This window comes from Eucyclogobius newberryi, unplaced genomic scaffold (assembly GCF_026437365.1).
Source record: "Eucyclogobius newberryi isolate DKJ021-1_F unplaced genomic scaffold, fEucNew1.0.hap1 SCAF_1, whole genome shotgun sequence".
Classification (NCBI taxonomy): domain Eukaryota; kingdom Metazoa; phylum Chordata; class Actinopteri; order Gobiiformes; family Gobiidae; genus Eucyclogobius; species Eucyclogobius newberryi.
Genome location: NW_027315723.1, coordinates 23966915 through 23974355, shown reverse-complemented (window position 1 = coordinate 23974355; position 7441 = coordinate 23966915).

The window sequence follows — 7441 nt, the reverse complement described above, 5'->3', positions numbered from 1 at the left end:
TTAGGGAAAATCATCTATACAAGCGGGGCATCAAAAGCTATCCATATTTTTATTCTAAGTGCTACGGTCTCTGTGTGGCGGACCCGCAAATATATGTCAGAAATGGGAAAACAGCGAAATCTCTAAAATGACCACATTTTTACGCTTCACACTTTAACAAACTCCTCCTAGGGCGATTGCCCGATCAAACTCATATTTGGGAGAAATCATCTACACAAGGGAAGCATCAAAAGTTAGTCATATTTTGATTCTAAGTGCTACAGTCTCTGTGCCGTGGAGCTGCAAATATACTGTCACAAATGGGAAAAACGCTAAATCTATGAAATGTTCAAATTTACGCTTCACACTTTAACAAACTCCTCCGTGGGCAATAGCTCGATCAAGCTTTACTTTGGGAAATATCATCTACACAAGCGGGGCATCAAAAGTTATCCATATTTATATTCTAAGTGCTACGGTCTCTGTGCGGCGGCGCAGCAAATTTGACTGACACTTGTGTTGATTTGCACTGGATTGGCCATGTCCAATGTGTCTCCGTCTGTCAAGTTCTTTTTTAATTCAACACAATAAGGGCGCCATCTTTATCAAGTCGAAAGCGCAGAGTCGGAAGGCCGGCGGCCCGCGAGGGTCGTTGGATGCCGCTTGCGGCTTTAATTAGGCCCGAGCCCCAGCAGGGCGGAGGGCCTATTGCTCCCGCAACGCTGCCCGCATGTTTGGTGCCCCGTCGCCCCTGGCAAGTACAGTGAACTAGCCCATGCCGAAGGCATGGATCATGCATACTTACTCCTGCTATGACAGAAATAGTCAACAATTAGTGAATGGGCGTAGCCCATTCACTAATTGTTGACAACAGCAGCGCGAAGCGCTGCATTCCTCCAAAAACCCTCCTGGCATCGTCCCGTACGCGAGAATCCATGCCGCAGGCATGGGCCATGCTTGTATCTGCTCAAATCAATGGAAGTCTATGGGGAGTGGGCGGGGCATCTCGACGGAATAGGGACTGACGAGCGCGTAAGCGCTCGTAATGATGATTCCACCCCATGGCGGCATCGGGAAGGCTTAGAGCTTTCAAACGATGTATAATTTGTTGTTATAGTGAAAACGGCTATATTGTTTTTGCTAAAAATATTATTATTATTATTATTTTTCTTGTTCTTCTTCAGCGCTTTGAACTCTAATTTGACCCCCTGAACATGCTCAAAAACTCACCAAACTTTGCCCAAAATTCAAAATCGGCGAAAAATTTTGTTTTTTCTGGGCCATTTTTTTTTTCGTTAAAAAATGGCGCGACAGCGCCACCGACAAAAGTCAAAATACATTGCGCCTATGGGAGACGCCCCGAGGTCAACTTTGTCGTAAAGCTACGAAATTCGGGACACGCATTCCTCTCGTGAGGACAAAAAAAAAAAATCATTGTGGCCACGCCCCCAGACTTACCCTATGGCTGCCATCTTCCTTTGAAAATGAAAACACGCTGTGTTAGCCATTTTGTTCACGTCAAACTTTGACGAACTCCTCCTAGGGCGTTTTGCCCACCGACTTCAAAATCGGCGTACGTCCTCTGGACAAGTGGGGCATCTAAAGTTATTCAATTTTTTGAGATACCTTTTACGGTCTGTGTGCGGCGCAGCCGCAAAGTTGGACAACTTATTTTGGAATATTGCAGATCTAAAAATTGCTCCCATTTGATCAAAAAGAGTCCGATTAGGACCAAATTTGAATCAGTTCTTAAACTTTCTAGTTTGGACCAGTTTATGATGACAAAATTGAAATGGGCGCGATAGCGCCCCCTACAGAGTGACCTTTAAATTAACATTGAAGGTCAAAAATTAGTTTTACCAAAATTGTCTAAACTTTACCCAAAATTCTATTTTGCCGTCCCGATCACAAAAGCCAATCACAAAAATGCCTTATTTTTTACGCCGTAGTCGTAGCGATGACAGAAACCTTCCATGTTATCCCTATGGGAAAACCACCAAATCTCTCAAATTACCACATTTTTATGTTTTACACTTTAACGAAGTCCTCCTAGTGCGTTTTGCCCACCAACCTCAAAATCGGTGTACGTCCTCTAGACAAGTAGTGCATCTAAAGTTATCCAAATTTTAAGGATAACTTTTACGGTCTCTGTGCGACGGAGCCGCAAACGTTTCCCAGAATTCTGACTATTTGGCCTTGAGAGTGGCCTATAAACAATAGAGTTTTTCCAAATGACATGACATTTTGCACACAATTCTCATTTGCCATCCCCAAAATAAAAGTATGGGAGCCAAAGTCATATTTTGTACAGCGTAGCCGTAGCGATGACAGAAAAATCCCATGTTATCCCTATGGGGAAACCGCAAAATCTCTCAAATGACCACATTTTTACACTTCACACTTTTAACGAACTCCTCCTAGGGCGAAAGCCCGATCAAGTTCATATTTGGGGAGAATCATCTACACAAGCGTGGCATCAAAAGTGATCCATATTTTGATTTTAAGTACTAGGGCCTCTGTGCGGTAGAGCCGCAAATATATGTCACAAATGGGAAAAACGCCAAATCCTTGAAATGTTCACATTTACGCTTCACACTTTAACAAACTCCTCCGTGGGCAATAGCTCGATCAAGCTTTACTTTGGGAAAAATCATCTACACAAGCGGGGCATCAAAAGTTATCCATATTTTTATTCCAAGTGCTACGGTCTCTGTGCGGCGGCGCAGCAAATTTGACTGACACTTGTGTTCATTTGCACTGGATTGGCCATGTCCAATGTGTCGCCGTCTGTCAAGTTCTTTTTTTATTCAACACACAATAAGGGCGCCATCTTTATCAAGTCAAAAGCGCAGAGTCGGAAGGCCGGCGGCCCGCGAGGGCCGTTGGATGCCGCTTGCGGCTTTAATTTTTCTTGTTCTTCTTCAGCGCTTTGAGCTCTAATTTGACCCCCTGAACATGCTCAAAAACTCACCAAACTTTGCCCAAAATTCAGAATCGGCGAAAAATTAAATTTTTTCTGGGCCATTTTTTTTTTCGTTAAAAAATGGCGCGACAGCGCCACCAACAAAAGTCAAAATACATTGCGCCTATGGGAGACGCCCCGAGGTCAACTTTGGCGTAAAGCTACGAAATTCGGGACACGCATTCCTCTCGTGAGGACAAACAAAAAAAATCATTGTGGCCACGCCCCCAGACTTACCCTATGGCCACCATCTTCCTTTGAAAATGAAAACACGCTGTGTTAGCCATTTTGTTCACGTCAAACTTTGACGAACTCCTCCTAGGGCGTTTTGCCCACCGACTTCAAAATCGGCGTACGTTCTCTGGACAAGTGAGGCATCTAAAGTTATCCAATTTTTTGAGATACCTTTAACGGTCTGTTTGCGGCGCAGCCGCAAAGTTGGACAACTTATTTTGGAATATTGCAGATCTAAAAAATGCTCCCATTTGATCAAAACCAGTCCGATTATGACCAAATTTGAATCAGTTGTTAAACTTTCTAGTTTGGACCAGTTTAGGCTGACAAAATTGAAATGGCCGCGATAGCGCCCCCTACAGAGTGACCTTTAGATTAACATTGAAGGTCAAAAATTAGTTTTACCAAAATTGTCTAAACTTTACCCAAAATTCTATTTTGCCGTCCCGATCACAAAAGCCAATCACAAAAATGCCTAAATTTTTACGGCGTAGTCGTAACGATGACAGAAACCTCCCATGTTATCCTTATGGGAAAATCGCAAAATCGCTCAAATCACCACATTTTTACGCTTCACACTTTAACAAACTCCTCCTAGGGCGATTGTCCGATCAAACTCATATTTGGGGACAATCATCTACACAAACGGGGCATCAAAAGTTATCCATATTTTGATTTTAAGTGTTACGGTCTCTGTGCCGTGGAGCTTGAAATATACTGTCACAAATGGGAAAAACGCCAAATCTTTGAAATGTTCACATTTGTGACTGACCGTGGCTAAACCAGTTACATGTCTACCCGGAGACATTTTGAGTTATTCTGAAAGTGTGAATTCAAAGCTTTCCAATGATGTCTCACTCATGTAGATCTGATAATATTTGAGTAAGTTGTGGTAATTTGAATGTAAACAACTCTCAAAACCATTCACTGAGAAAACGGGGCTCAAAGTTTCTCACCGGAGTGAGCCCAGAGTCACAGGGGGGCTCATTTGCATCTCATTGAGATAAGCCCTCCCCCCTGTCACACTGACACCACCTTCCCCTACAGCTGTCACTGAAGACTCAAGAGGAGTGTTGTTATTGATGGTAACTGGACTTGAATCAGAATTAGAAGTTACTATATTAAAATGGAAATACTTGGATTACAAAAGGCCCTGAATAGAATCAAAGAATCAGAATCAGAATAGGGTTCATTGCATTTGTCGATAAACATAATTCACAGGTGATTCAGTGCCAACAATGGTGCACTGAATGATTCAACACAAACAACAAAAGATAAGATAAGATAGCCTTTAATGTTACAACGCAGTAGATACAGGGGGAAAGGACAGATAATTTATAGGAAGTTTAAAAAAACAGCCTCAATAGAAGAACTCTTATAAACAGATGCCAGGGCCAGGTATACGAACTGCAACGGGTCCATGGCTTTGAATATATGAGATATGAGATAATAGATATGATATGTACACCAGAGTCCAATCACATCAGAGATCACATCCTCTTCTTCGTCTGTGCACTCTTCTGTGCTGTGACTCTCGGCTCTTGGCATCAAAGCTGTAAACAAATAACAGGACATTTAATGGCTAACTATTTCACATAAAACATTAACTCATTAACTATTTATTTTTTTTAACACAATGTGAGAGTTTCAATATAAATACCTGAGGTGCTGCTCTTGATCTTTGGAAGCCGTCTGAAGAAGGGACTCAGATGCTTCTGCCAGTCCAAGTTCTAGACAAACACTTTGCCATCCGCCGTTCCAACAAGCTGTGGAATATTGAAGTGAGACGTTGGCGGTGAGGGTCCGAAAGACAGCACATTAGATTCTGTTGTAGAGATCTGTGTGTGGCCTGCAGCTTCTGATGTGTGGGAGAAGCTGTTTCCACAGTGATCTGAAGCTTGATGTACAAACTGCAGGCTCACCTGAAAAACAGATGTTGCTTATGGTTAATTATACTCTAATCATTAAAACATGAAAATCACCAAAATAATGTTTTACACTTACCACACTCCTTAGCAGACTTCACGTAGACAGGTAGACAGGTCACGTCAGTCAGGGTGTCTTTGCCAATTCTGAAAAGGGGGATAAAAGGATTAGGGTTAACAGTAATATGGGAATAACACGCTTCACAGATAACAGTTCACATTGTGACGTTAACGGTGTATTTTAGATGCAAAACGCGGAGATATTGGGACATCTGCCCTCGGCTAGCGGGGCTAGCTAGCTCACTTGAGATAACACTGCTCGTAAAAGCAAAACACTTGCAGAACAGCACACCAAAACATGAACATACACTCGAGTTTAAAACCGGCGCACATTAAAGTGATTAAAAGCGGGTGTTTTAGTCGCAAAGCTTACCTGGTTCAGCCGTCCTGTTGTCTCTCCCAACACCGTGCACAGAGAGACACACAGGAAGCTGATAATGGCCAGGCAAGCGCGTGATTGGTTCGAGTGACGCAGTGCGTGCGTGACGTGCAACATAAGTAAGCCACGTGACCAGAAGTGGTATCTGGAGTTGTAGTTTTTTTCTCTTCCCTCACCGAAAAATAACCCGATAACATAGCAAAGTTTAGCTTACAACTTAGCTCCGAATAGCTGCGTTTAGCTCCAGGCTGTGGCGCTAACAACCGGTTTAGCACCATAAAATACACACAAAGCACGACCCACACAACCCACGGGCCAACCCACGCCGAAAAATAACCCGATAACATAGCAAAGTTTAGCTTACAACTTAGCTCCGAATAGCTGCGTTTAGCTCCGGGCCTAACAGCCGGTTTAGCACCATAAAACAGACACAAAGCACGACCCACACAACCCACGGGCCAACCCACGCCGAAAAATAACCCGATAACATGGTGATAACAGCAAGTAGTCACATTAAGCCCGTATTGCAGAGTGCACTGAAGCAACATGTTAGCTTAGCATTAGCTCCACTGGAGAAGACAAGTAAGATTCTAAAGTGATCACGAGACTGCCTTAAAACACAATAATTTAGTAGTAAAGTAAAAGTGTACCTGAGTAAACAGTTCCGTTGCAATGTAGTCCAGGAAATGTAAGCTCTGAAGACTGTGCTCTGAAGACGCTCTGGAGTAATGAGAGGAAAACACGGAGCACGCAGCTGGCCATGCGGATCACAGCTGATTGGTGGAAAATGTAAACAATACGTTGGCTAGAAAAAGGTGACGCCCCCCAGGAGAGCAGGAAAAAGACCCGAAAACTCCACATTTTTAACAGCTTAATGTATACGTTTAAGACAACCAATAGTGTTATCTGAAGCACACAGGGGCTTATTCATAACTTCAACTAGCACATTCTGCAAAAAAATGAAAATCACAAATTTGGGGGAAAAAAAGTAAAATGCTGTTTTTCTCAGTTTCACCGAGGCCGACATGGTCCGACAATTGCGGCGGCGGGGCACATTTACGCTTCACACTTTAACAAACTCCTCCTAGTGCGTTTGGCCCACCGATCTCAAAATCGGTGTACCTCCTCTAGACAAGTGGGGCATCTAAAGTTATCCAAATTTTAAGGATAGCTTTTACGGTCTCTGTGCGACGGAGCCGCAAAGCGTAGCCGTAGTGATGACGGAAACATCCCATGTTATCCCAATGGGGAAACCGCAAAATCTCTAAAATGACCACATTTTTACGCTTCACACTTTAACAAACTCCTCCTAGGGCGAATACCCGATCAAGTTCATATTTGGGGAGAATCATCTACACAAGGGGGGCATCAAAAGTTATCCATATTTTCATTTTAAGTACTAGGGTCTCTGTGCGGTAGAGCCGCAAATATATGTCACAAATGGGAAAAACGCCAAATCCTTGAAATGTTAACATTTATGCTTCACACTTTAATGAACTCCTCTGTGGGCAATAGCTCGATCAAGCTCATATTTGGGGAAAATCATCTACACAAGTGGAGCATCAAAAGTTATCCATATTTTTATTCCAAGTGTCACGGTCTCTGTGCGCTGGAGCTTTGTGTTCATTTGCACTGGTTAAGCACAGCATTGTACATGTCCAATGTGTCACTGTCTTAGTTCTTAGACAATTGCGTTAGCGCCATCTCTGTAAAATGCAGAGAGCAGAGTCGGAAGGCCGGCGGCCCGCGAAGGCCGTTGGATGCCGCTTGCGGCTTTAATTAGGCCCGAGCGCCACAAGCTGGCGAGAGGCCCATTAATCTCGTAAGGCCGTGCGAAGCACGGCTGCGAAAGTGCGCACGTAGTGCGCACGAAATCGAGCGCGAAGCGCTCGCCCACTTCCA